Source organism: Micromys minutus, assembly GCF_963924665.1.
Source record: "Micromys minutus genome assembly, chromosome: 25".
Lineage (NCBI taxonomy): Eukaryota > Metazoa > Chordata > Mammalia > Rodentia > Muridae > Micromys > Micromys minutus.
In genome coordinates, this window is record NC_137960.1 from 15152141 (window position 1) to 15169675 (window position 17535).

General features: G+C 46.3%; 1 protein-coding gene across 2 annotated transcripts in view; it reads right to left on the reverse strand.

Annotated features, from left to right (window-relative positions):
- The window catches only part of SLC16A9 (solute carrier family 16 member 9), a 36736-nt gene extending 30392 nt beyond the window's left edge, over nucleotides 1-6344 (reverse strand). For both annotated transcript variants that reach the window (XM_080938323.1, XM_080938324.1), the window contains exon 1: nucleotides 6235-6344. The gene's annotated coding sequence lies outside the window, so the exon portion shown is untranslated. The remainder of the gene's footprint in view (nucleotides 1-6234) is intronic.
- Nucleotides 6345-17535: the final 11191 nt, after the last annotated feature.

Genomic DNA, 17535 nt, shown 5'->3' on the forward strand with positions numbered 1-17535 from the left:
CATTGTGAGTCCTGGGCTAGCTGTCGGAGCAGAGTATGGTTCTATCTCAAAAGAAGGTAGAGGAGGAGGAGGAAGATGGGAAGGAGTGAAAGGAGAGGGAGGGGAGGGAGGGGAGGGAGGGAGGGGAGGGGAGGGAGGGAGGGAGGGGAGAATGTATGGGCAAATCTTGCAGGACAAAGGCAATGGAGAGTTCCAGACATCTTGAGTTGGCTTCCAAATACACCTTGACCGAGAGGAAGCCATTTTACTACATCACACTGGGATGGAGTCCAGAACAGTAGCAAGGATAGTGTTCAGAGAAACACCTCTGGGTCCTGGAACTCAGCCATACTGTCTCTGGAAGGAACAATTAACAGGCATCATTAGTGGCTGAAGCCTCTGATGTGATCTACAGCAGGTTCATAGGCAAAGATGCCCTTTGACCTTCCAGCTTGGTAGCTGTCTGAAGTTGAATCTGACGGCCTGTCAATTTGATACAGTCTGGAATCACAGGAGAGGGGCATCACACAGAAAGATATTACCCAGACCAGCAAGCTGTGTTCCTGCGCTGTTTCTGCTTCAAGTTCCTGTTGGAGCTCTGCTGTGACTTTCTTCGGTAATGAACTGTAACCTGGAAATGTGAGCTAAATAAACCATTTCCTTCCCTGAGTTGCTTTTGGGTGGTGTTTAATCACAGCGACAGAGAATACACCAGAGCAGCAGCCCAGCCATTGCCAGAAATTGCCACCAAAGGGACAGTGACACATTCTTGCAAGGAAGAGGCCAGCTATGAGTCAGTGGACTCAGGCTAAGGTCACTGGATCACACTGTGCCGATGTTAAGGCCAAATCTCGCCCCAAGATGGTTTTGTTTGACCCGCTCAGTGAGGGAACTTTTGTTCTTGTTTTGGGCAGACTGGAATGAATTGCCAATGCTTCAAAAACTGGAAGGTTACCCATAAAAATTCAATTCTCAGGGTTTCATCCCCCTCCAGGAGAGAGAGAGAGAGAGAGAGAGAGAGAGAGAGAGAGAGAGAGAGAGAGAGAGAGAGAGAGAAATTCTGTCAACACCGGGCCTTCTTTTTTATGTAATCATTAGCTGGACCTGAGTAACTCTGGACTTGGTTAGATGAGCATCTCTCCAGTTTCTTCTACTCTCTAATAAGTCCCCGAGTCTGGACGAAATGCTAAACACACTTAGTGGCTTAGTGTCTCACCTTACTTGTCCTAAAGTCTCAGGCACTGGCTCCCACCCCTGCCCCGCCCCTGCCCCACCCCTGCCATCTTCCTTATGGTCTCAGCTGGCACCATTGACATTGCTCACTGAGCCAGAGAATAGCCACCCATCTTAAGTCCTGTCCAACCTTAGAGAAGATATCAATCAGCATGTGTGAACTTTCTGGGGTCAAAAGGTTTAGCAGAATACAAACACACAACCGCCACACCCAGTTCTACACACAATTGGCAAGTTTCCCCGCTCTGGGTCCTGCCTTCACCATGTTCTTTGTGCTGCCCGACCTTGCTACGTTTGTTCCAAGTAGCCCTGCCTAGAGCTTGACTGGGGAGTGTTCTGGCAAAGACATCCATTATGAGACCTCACTTCTGTTTGATATGCTTATATTTATATGCGATTGTTCAGAACCCAGTCTGACATCTGAATACGCCATTTGATATGACCCCAAACTGTGCACCAAAATTAAGCATTCTCCCTTTTACCAGTTCACCAGATCATCACAGAGATGAGAAATGTAGTCATACAGGCTTCAGAGGATATGCAGATAGGATTATCAGGTGTGATATGTCTTCTCTTCACTGCTCTCCCCTCTCCCTGTCTCTCTCTCTCTTTGTCTCTGTCTCTGTGTGTTTCTCTCTGACTCTCTCTCTCCACCCATCCCTTAGTCTTCTCTATTTCTTTTTCTCTCCCTCTGCCTTCAATTGCTTCCTCTTTCCTCTCTCCCTCCCTCCCTCCCTCCCTCCCTCTCTCTCTCTCTCTCTCTCTCTCTCTCTCTCTCTTTCTCTCTCTCTCTCTCTCTCTCTCTCTCTCTCTCTCTCTCTTTCTGTCTCAGGTTTCTTGAGACAGTGTGTCTCTGTGTAAACCAGACTGCCTAAAATTTGCCTTATCTCTCCTCCCCTCCTCTCCCTGTCTTTTTGTCTCGATCTCTCTCTGTCTCTCTCCTCTCTCAGTTTTCTCGAGACAGGGCTTCTCTGTATAAACCAGCCTGCCTAGAATTTGCCTTGTAGACCAGATTAGCCTCGAACTCAAGAGAGTTGTCTGCCTCTGCCTCTAGAGTTTTGAGATTAAAGACATGCACCACCAACCACTTCCCAGCTACAATGTTTTCTTTCTCCTCGGAATACAGTACTTTTGAAAGCTCAACAGTGTATGCTAGCTTCTTAAACTGTGTTCTACCACCAAACAAATGTTGTATGTTATGAAGTAACTGAATGAACCTAAAGGGCATCTATTGTTTATCTAATTTTTCCCCACCATGATGGCCAAATAATACCGGTGATGTAACAGAGAGAAATGGGGAGATTCTTGGAAACAACCAGAGCTTTGGAGATCAATGGTCCCTCAGACACTCCAGCTGCTCTCATCTTTTTATTTGAGGCCATCGAGTTTGCTAACAGTTTCCTTACTCTATATCCCATGTCTACTCAGACTTAAGAATTTCCTGGAGGAACTAGAGAAAGGACTGAAGGAGCTGAAAGGGTCTGCAACCCCATGGGAAGAACACTAACATCAACCAACCAAACCCTCCAGAGCTCCCAGGGACTAAAAGACCAACCACTGAGCACACATGGAGAGACCCATGGCTCCAGTTGCATATGTAGCAGAGGATAGCAGTGTCTGGCATCAATGGGAGGAGAGGCCTTTGGTCCAGTTAAGGCTCGTTTTCTCAGTGTAGGGGAATGCTAAGGTGCTGAGGTGGAAGAGGGTGGTTGGGAGAGGGAGCATCTTCATGGAAGCAATGGGAGGGGGAAGAGGTGGGAGGGGGAAGGGGATACCATCTGAAATGTAAATACAGAGACTATCCAATAAAACTATTTTGCAAAATAAATAAAAGAATTTCTTTTAAAGCATAACACCATGTACAAGGGTATGTTGGTTTGTTTAAGGGAGATTTTCACTGTGTAGCTTGGCTGGCCTCCAAAATACAATTCTCCTGCTCCACCACACCCACCTCTGTATAACAGTTTTAAAGTGAACAAAGGCATTGAAACATGCCCCAGAACAGTGTGTGTAGAACGGCATTGTTCAGATGGACGGGGTGAGGATGGTAGAGAGGGCTCCCCATGCCCTGCCGAAACCATCCAATGATGCAAAGCAATAGCTCAAAGCTGGATTCACTGTTCTTCTTCTTTTAAGGAATTATTTTGTTAATCTTGATTGTGTGCATGCGTGACTGTTGGTGCCCAGGAGGTCAGAGGCTTCTTTCTATTCCCTTGGAGCAGTTGTAAGCCACCTGGCATGGGTACTGGGAACTGAACGTGGGTCCTCTGCAAGAACACTGCATGTTCTTAACTGCTGGGCTGTCTTTCTAGCCCCCAAGATAGACTAGTTCCTTAGCTGAGAGATCAAAATCCCCAGTCTAAAATCACAATTGGGTGGCTCTCATGACTATTCAGCTAACAAGCCCCAGTGGATACTAGAATGATGAAGGATTGAATAAGATAGAGTGTTGTTACACTACTGGCCCAGGAAGGTCTAAAGAAAAATCGCAACCGGATGGGAAAGGTTATTGGAGTCAAACAAAACAGTCCCCCCCACCCCCCGCCACACACACACCTTCCAGCAATGTAGATGGGAAACAAACATGGAGTTTTTAATCATTTATTTATTTTAGTGGCAATTCAGAAGACCAAAAAACGTAGTCAAGGGCACCAAGATTGTTAAGACACACCGCACCGGCAATATTCAAACGTGCTTCAAACACGCTTCAGTGTCTTAGCACTGGATATCCTATTTAGTGCCATCTCGGCGTCTTAGCATCAGATAGCCCATCTCCTAGCCTTGGCTAGTGTAAGTTCCCAGTGGCTGGGTTTCCTCTGAACTCAGCCCTCTTACCCCATCTGTGCTAGGCTCTTATTCAGCAGGACTCCTTCCCATCAGGGAGACTCCTCTCTCCACTCCAGTCTTGGCTGAGACTCTGCACCCAGCACAAAACGCTTGCTCATAGCCCTCTAGGATCTTGTTATTTAATAGTTCAATATTGGCCTTGCCGCCTTTGGACTCCTCCCTCCGGACATCTTACACCACACACACACACAGAAGCCTGTTGTCTTTACCAAGTTGAATAGAGGACACAACTTTTTTGGGTTTTTTTTTTTCTTTCTTTTTTTTTTTTTCTTTTTTGGACTCAATATCTTTTGGTGTCCAAAAAAAAAAAAAAAAAAAAAGAACACCAAAAACATAAACACTAGTGGGCTTAAAATACCTGCTTTTCTTTTTTAACAATCTTTAATAAAACTGCAAGGCAACTTATCAATAGATGATTCTTTTCCAGAGAGCTGCGGTCCATCAAGAAAGACACTAATTCCTGTCTCCTTACCCCCTCTCAACGTCTTCACACAACAGTAGTTTATCAGTACAATTTGGGGGAAGTTTTAATTTAGAAAAGGAACCCCCCCACACACACAAAGAAGGGTTCAAAAGAGGGAAGGAAATAAAGAAGACAAATCTGATGGCATCTGTCTAGGCGTTAGCCTCTTGGTCTAGTCCAATGGTTCCTGGCATGTGGGTCGCGACCTTTTGGGGTCCAACGACCCTTTCACCGGGGCCGAATGTCCGATATCTTTTATTTACATTATGATTCCTAACAGTATCAAAATTACAGTTATGAAACAGCAATGAAAATAATTTTATGGGGGGGTCACCACAACACGAGGAGCTAGCTGTATTAAAGGGTCGCAGCATTAGGAAGGTTGAGAACCATTGCTCTAGGCAGTGGCCAGCTCTACCGGAAGCCCAGGACCTGCTGGAACATTCAGACACCAGCCACCCCCCACCAGCATAACTAGCATTGCTGAGCCAAGCAAAGAAAATACTAAAAAGCCAGTTGAGAGTTCCTAATGTCTCCTTCTCCATCTTACCACACCCCTGGCCCTTTCTGTAGAACCTTCATTAGAGACTAGTAGGAGTCCTGTCTCTCCACGTATCCAAACACAGAAGGATGGGAAACAAGAAGCCTACTCCTAGGACATCGGTGGTGCTGAATATACAAATTGTTGCCAGCTGGCAGGTGAAATGATTTATTGTCTCATTTCTATTTGCTAGTCCAGGGAGGTTATGGGTACGGATAGTGCGCTCACAAAGTGTTTAACGGGGGCTGTTAAACCGATATGCACATCCCCTTCTTTCTCCACCTTAGCTCACTTCGTCTGTAGCCCAAGAGTACCTAAGTGGTTTCTGCTCTGCCTCTATCAAGATGTCAAAATATTAGCACTGAGCTGAAGCCCATCAGATGGGCCCAATGAGGCTAGCAAGATATCAACATAAAGAATAATCCGTACATAATATCTGAAGTGTAAACGCTGCCTAAACTTTCCGGATCGTTTGTGCTGCATAGACCTGACATTCCAAGAACGTTGTTAAAATCCTGACCCGATTGGTGGTCAAGTTCAATGGCTTGCTGCTTTCCCTAAAGTCTCTGTGCCTTGCTAAAACCAAACCAGAGCTGAGGCATGCGCACCAAAATCCTTGTAAGTTTTGTTCCATTGAGCTTGCAGGTGGCGGTGGAGGAGCCGGCTGGCAGTTAGTTGGGCTCCTATACTTTGGAGCGCAGCCCGCAGCCCGGGGGCTTCCATGCCAGGAAACCGGCAGGACCTGCCCTCACCCTGAGCTTCAGTCCTTGCAGTTTATCAAACCTGTGCGCCCCAGCCTGGATTCTCCCCAGCACCTGAGCCCAACTCCTCTAGAACGGTCTTCTGGGAAGTGAGGACCCACTTGGGTCACACGCCTCTGATCTGCCACCAGCACCCGCAGAAGGTATCCCGGGAGACTCCTCCGGCTGCACCCGCCTACTTCCCGAGATCTCATCTCCCTTGCTCCCCCACCCCACCCCATACTCCATGCAAAACGCAGCCCTGGGAGTATTTTGTATTTTTGCAGAAGCAATCACTCTTTCTAGAAGGGGCTCTCAGGGCGCTCTGAGCTCGGGCAGACACCCAGACCAGAAGCCGGCCGGTAGCCATGCAGTTTGCAGGGTGACAGGACAACTCCCGCCGGGACCTTCCCAGCTCCTGGAGTTCTTACCTGAGTCCCGGGCTCGGCTGGGGCCGCGGGCGCAGCTCCGGCCGCGGCTGCTGATCCCGGCCCTGCGCTGGGCGACCGGTCCTGCGGCGCGCAATATACGGCCGCCGCCCTCTGCCCCCAGGACACATGGAGTGCAGCCCGCCCGGCCGGCTCCACCTTCCCCACCCCCACTGCCCACCCCGGGAAGTCACTCCCGGGGTGGTCCCACTGCCCGGCCGATCTCCGCGGCAGGAGCACCCTGGCCAGTCTGAACCGGCTGAGACTGCACGCCCGCTGGGGGAAGGAAGAGGAGGCGGAGGAGGAGATGGAAGCGGTGAAAAAGCCGGCGGTAGGGGCGCTGCGTCTACACCGGTGGCTTCAGGCGCCGTTAGGAGGAGGGAGGGCCGGACCGGAGTCCCCTTGTTCCCCGGAGGCTCCCCCTCCGAGCACCGTGTGCATTTGCGAGGAGCCCGCGTGGAAATGAATACAAGGGTTGCGAGGTCTCCCTGGTTCCCCGGGGTCACTGGGAGCCTTCTGGCCGGAGTTGTACACGTGAGCAGCTATCCCAGAGGGCAGCGCCCTAGAACTTTGTGAAGTTGGTACCCTTAGGCAGTGGGGAGTAAAGATGCCAAGGGCTTTTCTATGGGACAACTCCGCGGGAAAGGAGGGCATCCGGGAGGACAAAGAGGGAGGGAAAAGCTGTGTGAAGATGGTCGGGTGTCCTGAAGTAGAACCAGGCTAACACGAGCCTGTGGTGCAAGGTAACCCGCGCGCTGGACCTACCCACCATCCACTGTTCTCCACGCAGTCACAGAAGTCTACAGCAGAAAGCCCGGGGAATTCCAGTGGCTAACGAAAGTGCGGACGCCATTCGCTCCAGGGATATGCCTGCACTTTGGCGTGTGTTCACCCTTTGCACCATGTACATTCTGTCTGTTGAATTCTAGAAGAGGACTATCTAACAGCTTGAGAATTCCCTTCATACCAGGCCAAGCCTGCTTTCTAACTTAGGCTGCAAGGACTACCTCCTGCAAAGTTAAGAGTTAAGCCGCCTAGCCCGTTTCGACTTCTTTCCTTATCTGTGAGATTCTCAGAATCTTGCCTGCATCCGAAAGTGTGGGAGAGTTGAGAATTCAGAAAAGGCACAGAATCTGGCCATACCCACCACCCTGAGAAATGGCTTTAGCTCTCCCCCACACCCCTTTCTAGTCAGGTTATGGAGAAGTCTCCTTATGATGGCTTGCATATGCTCATCCCAGGGAATGGCACTATTAGAAGGTGTGGCCTTGTTGGAAGAAGTGTGTCGCTGTGGGGGTGGGCTTGGAGATCTTCCTCCTAGCTGCCTGAGGATGCCCAGTCTGTTCCTGGCTTCCTTTGGATGAAGATGTAGAACTCTCAGCTCCTCCTGCACAGTGCCTGGATGCTGCCATGTTCTCACCTTGATGATAGTGGGCTAAACCTCAGAATCTGTAAGCCAGTCCCAATTAAATGTTGTCATTTATAAGACTTGCTTTGGTCACGGTGTCTGTTCACAGCAATAAAACCCTAACTAAGACACCCCTCAGACATATTATTTTTGGCCCTGGAGAGAGCCATCCCTAGCACCCAATTATGAATAAATGTGACTCTTGTTGCTGTCATAACCATAGCAACAAAAAGGTAGAGGCTTGTCCTCAAAACCAAGGTGGACTGCTGCCAAAACACACACACACACACACACACACACACACACACACACACACCATGCTTATCTCTAACTGAAAGAAAGAATATCAAAAAAAAAAAAAAAAAAATACCTCATAGTAAGAGTAGCCCAGTGTGGTGGCTCACACCCACACCCAATTCAAAAGGCAGATCTCTGGGAGCTCAGGTCCACCCTGGGCTACATAATTCTAGGCCAGCCTGGGCTACAAAAACCTCATCTGTAAAGAAACACTACCATTGAAAAACAACAACAAAACAGTATCCATGGAAGGGAGGTAGTATTTAAAAAAAAAAAAAAAAAACCTTATGGGAGGAAAAAGAAAGAGATGATGCTGTCAACATCCTAAAGATGTGCTTGTGAAGAAGACAGGGGCTGCGTATTCACTTCCTATGGTGGTCTCATTTGGGATGACTCTCGTTCACTCACTGTATCCACAGCCGCCTGAAAACCTATGTCATTCCCCCCACCTCCGTGCTTCAGTGAAAGGTATTTTAGGAAGCATCCGTTGATCTGCACAGATTCCAGCCGTCAGAGTACACGCCGATGCCCTCACGTGTGGACCAAACCAGTTCCCATCTGCGAAACTATGGGCAACTGCCTATTTGCCTCCTCAGCAGTGTGAAATTGGCACAGCCCGTTCCCGCCTGCACCCAGTGTCTCTTCTGACAGTAAGTGGAAGGGGACTGTCTACTCAGGCCAGTCCTTGCCTGTCCATGTAGCCTGAAGGAGTGTCCTTATGCAATAGCAAAGTCCCTGCTTTACAGTGAAACAGAATCCTGGGGGCTAGACTCCAGCAACGGCAAGGCCTGGCTTGTCCAGTGAAGTGGTTAGATGGTTGCTTTGGTGCTTGGAGTCAAGGGCCTGCCACCAGGATGCAATGTGAAAGTTGCCCCCTGTCCCTTGAGGTTCTCTGTGTAGCCACACTGTGTTGGAACAAGCAAGAGAACCCAGTGATCTAGGCCGGCCCTGCCCTTGTATCTACAAATAGAATTTGACCCAGAGAAGCCTGAGGAGTTCCTCCCCCACCACACTAGGTCTGGAGTAACAGAGAGACTGGAGGAAAGGAAAGCAACACCATCTCATAGTGTCCCCAGTGTTTTCAGTCCCGGGGACATGAAGAGCCAGGGACTGTAGACTAAGCTGGGGCTTTTGACTCAGAGGTCAATATACTTTTAACCTGTCAGAGGGAGACAATATGGCAGGCTGGTAATGAGGTGGATTTAAATGAGTCTGCCCTGGCAAGAAAATGATTTGAAACAAAGCTATGAGAGGCATGTTTGTAAGGGCATACGGGCAATGCCCCGAACTGATGGGTTAGCTCTTTGCCTAACGTTACTACCGCCTTCAAACGCTTCTAGGAAGGGCTTTGTAAATATTCTCAGGGGCTCCGGTTCTGACTCTATGCTATACCAGCCATTGAGAGAAAAAGATGGAGATGCTAGCCTGACGTTGCTCTGTCTTGGCTCTCACCTCAGGGAAGCAGCAGAAATCAAAAGGGCAGGAAGAGGGTTGGAAGGACGCATCCGGGGACATTTTGGGGGATGCATCGGGCTAGTACGGGAGTCTTAGCAGGGAGACCAGCACCCTGGTCCACCACTCACCCGGCTAACACGGCTCTTCCTCCTGACTTATGAAGAAAGGGCAGGTTTCTTTAGGCTCGTTTATCTCTCGTTTATAAATGACAGCGTAGTTGCAAAGACCCTGTACTTTGAAACGACGATAAGTAAAGAAAACACAATTTGGGGGTTTTGTTCCGTTTCCTGAGAGATCTGTCAATCATTAGGGGGCGTTTCCTGTGAGATCTGTCAATCATTTGGAGCGTTTCCTGAGAGATCTGTCAATCATTAGGGGGCGTTTCCTGAGAGATCTGTCAATCATTACGTGAATTCCACCTTCTTCTCACACACCAACTAACAACAGAAAGATAACAAAAGTTGAGTAAGTCATTTTCTCTTAGGCGTATGCAAAATTTGTTTGAAGTCAAATTTTTTTAGGTTTATGTATTTTTTATTTTATGCATATGGGTAATTTGCATGCATGTATGTAGGCATGCCGCAGGCACGCCGCATAAGGGGGTCAGAAGAGGGTAGAGGCTCCCTAGAAACTGGAGTTACTGGCAGTTGTGAGCTGCTGGGAGTTGAACCCAGTTTCCTGGGTGAAAGAAAGGAAATAAATCTCATTCTTTGAGAGTCAGTTGATTCCCCAGAACTCTGACATCTCCTTTGTTCTCAGAGTCAGCGCCCATGGCTAAGCATTCTTGTCTCTAACTACAGATGAGGATATGGGGGTTCAGAGGGGCTGTGACTGGTTGAGTCTTCTGCGGGTCTGTGATGGAACAGACTCAGATTCCTTCCACTGACTCAGAAAAAAAAAATGACGTGAGAAACAAACCCTGAATTTACACATCAAGGGCCCACAGTTCATCTAAACCAACTCAGCTGAGATTAACCGTTTTTTAAACACCCAGAATCCATAATTCACCTGAGACGACGATGTTTAAACTTCTACAGCTTCCCGAGAAGCCTAAGTGTGTTTTGCTGATTATAAAAACGAACTAAAGAAAGGCTAAACCCTTGCCGCTGGTCCCAGTAAGTGGGAGATGAGCTGGGGTTTCCCTATGGAAACCTGGGTCTCCATATGGAAAGTCTGGGTCGAGAGAATGAAGCTCTGGTCGCCTACTTCCCATTATCGTGAGAGGTAAAGTCAGGAGCAAAGTTGTACACGGCTCTCATGCACGGGAATGTACGTCCACCTCAGGTCCCTTGGGCTGGCAGTGAATGGTTCCAAAGCCGACCGGGGCAACCCGCTCCTCAGTGGCCTGAGTTCAAAGCACGAGATCACGCATGTCCGCAACCAGGACTCACGGTGTTCACCTCGCAGCTGCTCTTCAAGGGAATGTGCCTACATCGCGTTTTTACACCAGGAAACCGTACGCGTCTCACAGCAAGTGTGAAGCAGCCTGCTGGTCACTGCTCCCAACCGCACAGTGACAGACCGAAACCTGTTTAGAGATCAGCGAATAAACAACCAGATGGCCACCGAGGAAGTTCGGGATGATCACGGGGTCGAGTAAATGAATGAACCGTCAAAGTTACTAACTGTCTTGTTGCAGTGTGAGATTGTAATTCCTTAGTCGCTGTGCTCCGCCAGGCTCCGTTCTAAGTATTTAATCCTCTAAAGCAAATTCTGAGAGTTTTATTCATTTTCTACAGAAGGGAGACTGCGGAGGTTTGGATCTGGAAATGACCCCAACAGGCCCGATGTTAGTTGGAGCCCTTAATCCCCAGTTTGTGATGTTATTTAGCCTTGAAGCTTTTAGAAGGGACAGCCCAGTTAGCAGGATGGGGTCACTAGGGGTCAGTCTTCCTGTAAAATAGATATTTTATTTTTATACGTGCGTGTGTGCATGCATGTGTGCGTGTGAGCAGGTGCCAGGCAGGTCAGAAAAGAGTATCAAAATTTCCAAAGCTGGAGTTAGATGGTTTAAGCCATCCAGCATGGCTGCTGGGAACTGAACTAGGTCCTCTTCTTCACCACTCGGCCTTCTCTCCAGCCCTAGGGAGGAAGCCTTCGAAATTGCACTAGCCTCCAGTTCCAGCCTGCCGTTTCTTCTTGGCTGCTACCATAGGAGCAAACCACTGCCCGATCTTTTCCCCATCCCCTCCCTGTGCCACTGTGGAGAAGCCGCTCCATCCGCCCTGCCTTACTGCAGCAATGGACTGAAATCTCTGTGGAACTTTGAGCTATTCTTTCTGCTGGTGTTTTGGTTGCACAGGTATAAAATGTTCAAGAGACCTGGGATGGGGGAGGCTCCCAGGACTCCATGTGGGTGACCTTAGCCTAAATGCCCAACAGTTAGACATGGCCCACAGTGGAGAGATGGGGACACCAACACCCCTGTAATATTTATTTGTTTGTTTGTTTATTATTTGGGGTGTGTGTGAGAGAGAGAGAGACAGAGACAGAGACAGAGGAAGAGAGGGAGGGAGGAAGAGGGAGAGGGAGAGAGGGAGGGAGCTATGCTGTTATATAGACATGGATCGAGTAATGAATGAAGCAGCTACCAGACAGCTAGATCTCTCTTTCCACCAGCTAATTCAATTAAGGCAGTAACTGTCGACTGACAGACCTGCAGATCAACAGAGTAAAGATCCCTCACGAAGACCCCTTCCCGTAGATTTGAGGTAGTGTTAACCTGCTATGTATATCTAACCATCACCCCCATTGAAATGCGGTATTAATGGAATTTTGAAACATGCTGCTTTTGTACTCATTGACACCTGAAGCTCACAAGAGTAGAAATCACAGGCTGTAAATTTGCAATAAAAATCAGAAGACAGCCTTATACAGTACAACCAAGAGGAGAGATTAAAAATAGAGTAATTTTTTTTTTATTTTTTCATAAAAGTCCTATTAAAGGGAAAAATGAAGTAAGGTTTTACAGATGCTTTTACTGGAAAAGGCATGTTACATCCCAAGTAGTAATAGTGGTTACAAGATCCTTCGTTAACAGATCAAATAACTTTACCAATGAGAAACATTTATTTCCCTTGGCAGTTATAAGAAAAACTTAAAAAAAAAATACTCTTAGAGATCTCTAAAATTAGGGTGATCATACTGTTCCAATGAATTTTTTGGGAACTAGTAATATAGTATCTTTTTTTTTTTTTTTTTGAGTGTGTCAAATCTGTGTCCTGAAAGAGAAATTTTTGTTCCCTTTTAAAAGCCAAACAGAGAAATATTTGAAAGAATTGGTTCTTTTATTTTACCTCACTGACAGATGCTGAGACTTTATGCATAGTATAAATAACAAAATAGATGTTTGAAAAATTGGAAAGAATGAAACCAGGTCTTGAGATTTGACCAGCTAATGAACAATGCAGACAATAAAAGCAAGAAACTGAGCGATTTTTGTCTTACTGAAACACTTTGAGGGTACATTATAACTAGTACCCTCAAAGAGCCCAGCTAAAGTAACAGCTTACATCTTTTATTCATTTGATTTTGAGGTTCAGATCAGTAGCAATCATTACCAACATAAAAAAAGTCAATAAACTATCTACCATAGCATATTATACAGACATGTACCTCTAAATGCATCATCATTTTTATACCAATTACAATATGCCATACATGTAGACTACATAAACACTTAAATACATATGTGCATATGTTAGGAGAAAAAAATATACGATTAAATACATGGATTTTTATTTTTACTGGATATTGTCTGTATTTAATATCAAATGTTATCTCCCTTTCCCCCACTCCATCCCCCACTCCTCCTCCACTTGATCTCATAAGGGTGCTCCCTCTCCACCTTAGTGCCTTGACATTCCCCTACACTGGGAAAACGCACCTCCACTGGACCAAAGGCCTCTTCTCCCATTGAAGCCAGACAAGGCCATTCTCAGCTACATACGCAACTGGAGCCATGGGTCTCTCTATGTGTGATCACTGGTTGATGTTTTAGTCCCTGAGAGCTCTTGAGGGGTGGTTGGTTGATGTCGTTGTTCTTCCCATGGGATTGCAACCCTTTCAGCTCCTTCAGTCCTTTCTCTAGCTCCTTCATTGAGGTCCTCTTGTTTGGTCCAATGGTTAGCTGCAAGCATCCTCAACTGTATATGTATGACTGGAGCCAGACTTCTTAATGATGTAGTTGTGCTGGGATTATGCATACTTTTGTAAGTAATCACTTAGCCATGCCCCTGTAAGTAAGTGCCAGTCCTCACTGAGTAACCAAACTAGTCTTGAGAAGAACCATCTCTTTGCTCTGTCATTGGTACCTTATCTGAGGTAAGTGAAAGTTTGCCCATGTTGCTCCCCACTCCCTGCCCCCCCCAGGAAAAGTTAATGCAACATTCCAGGATCCAGTCCTTGGCACAGAATGGATTCCCGAAAGTGTACTGAAAATGGGAACACAAAAATCTCTTCAAGTGTCTAGGATAGTTCAAGGTAATTCCCCACATGGACTGCATACATTCAGTTGACATAACCCTAAAGTACAGTTTTGTTAGATAATACACTCAGCACTCGTCTCCCAGAGACAAGCTGCTGGGTTTAAGTGTACCCAAGGATCTGCTTTCTTCTTGGGAAAATACAGTTGGAATTCATGGATATTATTTTAAAACAAACATAAGACCAGTGAACTGGATCTTTCTCCTCAACATTGCCAATTCCTTCAAATGAGCCTTTACCTCAGAGCCAGACTTCCATGTATTATATAACAAGCTGAAAATTCGCCAAGTACTTTCTCAGTTCAAAGTATCAAGTTAGAGAAAGAGAGAGCATGACCTGTACTCTATACACAAAGCCCAGACAAACCCATGTTTGTGTTCAGTTCAAAGACTGGACTCTGGGTCTTCAGCAGGTAAAGACCTTTGAACTGCCAATTGGCAGCCATCTTAACTTTTGGGATATAACTGAAATGAGACCTTGTGAGATGAAACAGAGAGGAGGTATAAAACTAAGCTGGACTGTAACTGTGAACAGAATCTGAATTGATATAGACCAGACCTAAAGGTGAACAACATTTCCATCTGTCTTGGTTAGGGTTTTACTGCTGTGAACAGACACCATGACCAAGGCAACTCTTATAAGGATAATATTTAACTAGGGCTGGCTTACAGGTTCAGAATTCAGTCCATTATCATCAAGGTGTGAGCATGGCAGCACCCAGGTAGGAATGATGCAGGAGGAGCTGAGAGTTCATCTTGTTCCAAAAGCAAGCAGGAGAAGACTGGCTTCCAGGCAGCTAGGAATAGGGTCTTAAAGCCTACACCTACAGTGACACACTTTCTCCAAAAAGACCACACCCCCAAATAGTGCCACTTCCTAAGCCAAGCATGTTCAAACCACTACACCTTCCTTACAGAAGGTCTTACACTTTTCTGTCACTGTACTTGTCTTAGTTAGAGTTTCTATTGCTGCAATGAAGCACCATGACCGAAAGCAACTTGAGAAGGAAAAGGTTCATTTTGTTCCTCATTCCTCATCACATTTCATCATCTAAGACAGCCAAGTCAGGAACTCAAGCAGGATTAGGCACCTGGAGGCAGGAACCGATACAAAAACCATGAAGGGATGCTGCCTACTGGCTTGTTTCTCGAGGTTTGCTCAGCCTGCCTTCTTAGAGTACCTACAACCACCAGCCCAGGGGTAGCATTAACCACATGAACTGGGCCCTCCATGATCAGTTATCAATCAAGAAAATAGAGTACCGCTTAGCCCACAAGCCAGTCTGGTGTTGGCATTTTCTTAATTGAGATTTGATCTTTCAAAATAACTTTAGCTTGTGTCACATTGACATACAACTAACCAGGACAATACTTGAAAGTTATAGAAACTGTAGTCAAAACAGACTTCTGAATATAGGATGTCGCCTCTGCCTTATTTGGGAGATAATAAAGATGAACCTGGAAGATGCAGATGGCCCTGGGAGATGCAGATGACCCTGGAAGAAGGTTGTAGATGACCCTGGAAGATGTAGATGTCTCTGGAAAATGCAGATGACCTTAGAAGAAGATGCAGATGACCCTGGAAGATGGTAAAGATGACCCTGGAAGATGGTAAAGATGACCCTGGAAGAAGATACAGATGACTCTGGAAGATGCAGATGGCCCTGGAAAATGCAGATGACCTTGGAAGATGCAGATTAACCTACCTTCAGTTCAATATGTATCATTATCATATTGCTTACTATTAATATATTTGTTTGTTTTACTTCTAGAACTATGCCAATAATCATGCTAATACTACTGTGATGGTTTGCATATGCTCAGCCAAGGGGGTGGCACTAGTAGAAGATGTGGCCTTGTTGGAGAAAGTGAGTCACTGTGGGGGTGGGCTTGGAGACACTCCTCCTAGCTGCTTGAGGATGCCCAGTCTGTTCCTGGTTTCCTTCAGAGAAAGATGTAGAACTCTGAGCATTTCCTGCACCATGCCTGCCTGTGTGCTGCCATGCCCTTGTGTTGATGATAAGGGACTGAAACTCTGAACCTGTAAGCCAGCCCAAATTAACTGTCATTTATAAGACTTGCCTCAGTCATGGTGTCTGTTCATAGCAGTAATACCCTAACTAAGACAACTACCAATAATATATTATTATAACAATAGCTTACAGTATCAGCCAGTTACTAGTCATAGAATCAAGATCCAGGCAGGAAACAAGCTGCATTGCAAACAGTCAAATGAAAAAAAGTTTGAAGGGCAGAAAAACCTATTTATAGAAGTCCGAGATGGTTCAAAAGGACAATCAAGAGCTATAAAACCACTATGGGCCTAAAGTAACAAAGGTCAGACCTAGTGTCCCCAGTGCCTGAGAGATTAGCACCTTTAAGGAGAATGTGACGGCTATTCTTGGTTGTCAACTTGACCACGTTTAGAATTAACTAAACCCAATAGACTGGACACACCTGGAGGGATGTTTTTCTTAATTAAATTATTTAAGGTGGGAAGACCTTCTTCTAATTCAGATCTTTGATGTGGGAAGATACTTCTTTAATCCAGATTTTTTTTTGAGGTGGGAAGGACATAGAAGAGGGAAGCCTGTTGTCTTTGCCTGCTTGTCCTCGCTAGCAAACCCATTTCTTCATGACATTCGAGCCGATTTCTTCAGGATTTCCATGTGTACTGTAGACCAGGTAAGACATTCAGCCTCATGGACTGAAGAACTGGATTCTTGGATCCTCTGTGGATAGACAGCCATTGTTGGATTAGCTGGACCACAGCCTGTAAGCCAACCTAATAAATTCCATATATTCTTTGTGTTCTTTATATACTCTATATATCATTCTATAAGTTCTGTTCTTCTAGAAAGCCTTGACTAATAGAGAGGACCAATACTAAGACTCAAAAGCAGGGATGCCATTTCATGGCTAGACAAAGTGCCTAGGTGAGTGTGGCTCTGCTCACCAATCTTTTGAACCAGCAGTGGGTAAACCCAAGCAGAAGCCTGGCATTGATGGAGTAAAGGAACTTTGGCCCACAGGAGTCAACCTCTCAGGAACATGAGGACAGAGGAGGGCAAATATTGAATTGAAAGCATTCCATCCTGGAGAAAGGCTTTTAAGACTCAGGAAGTCTTGTGACACCAGAGTCCCAAGATGCCATCCCCAGGGTGCCAGTAGGGGCTGCTGAAGAGAGGTCCTTCCAACCTGTAAGTTTTTCCTACTAGTAAGTTGGGCAGAGCTGCAGAGTTCCAGCCATGAGCTGTCATCCTGATTGCATGAACTTTCATGATGCAGATGCCTTTGAATTATCCATGTGCCTAACTCCTCACCCACTCCCTTGTAAGTAAAAAAACTCACAGATTCTCCAACTTGGGCTTTAGAGATAAGAGTTCACTAAGGACTACTGGGAGTATGGTGGTGTATCTTATAACCGCAAGCCAGTTCAGAAGACAGCCAACTCATAGCATCCCATTGTTCCCACAGCTCACAGAACATCCTAAGGAGCTTCATCATTACTGAGTGAAAAAAAAAAAAAAAATTCCTAGGCAGCCGGAAACAGTGCAGATTCTCATTTCCGATTCAGTTTCCTGATCGGTGTGGTTTCAAGTATGAGATCATAGATGAGCCAACAGATGTACCGAAAGTGGAAAGCAGCAAAGTTACTCC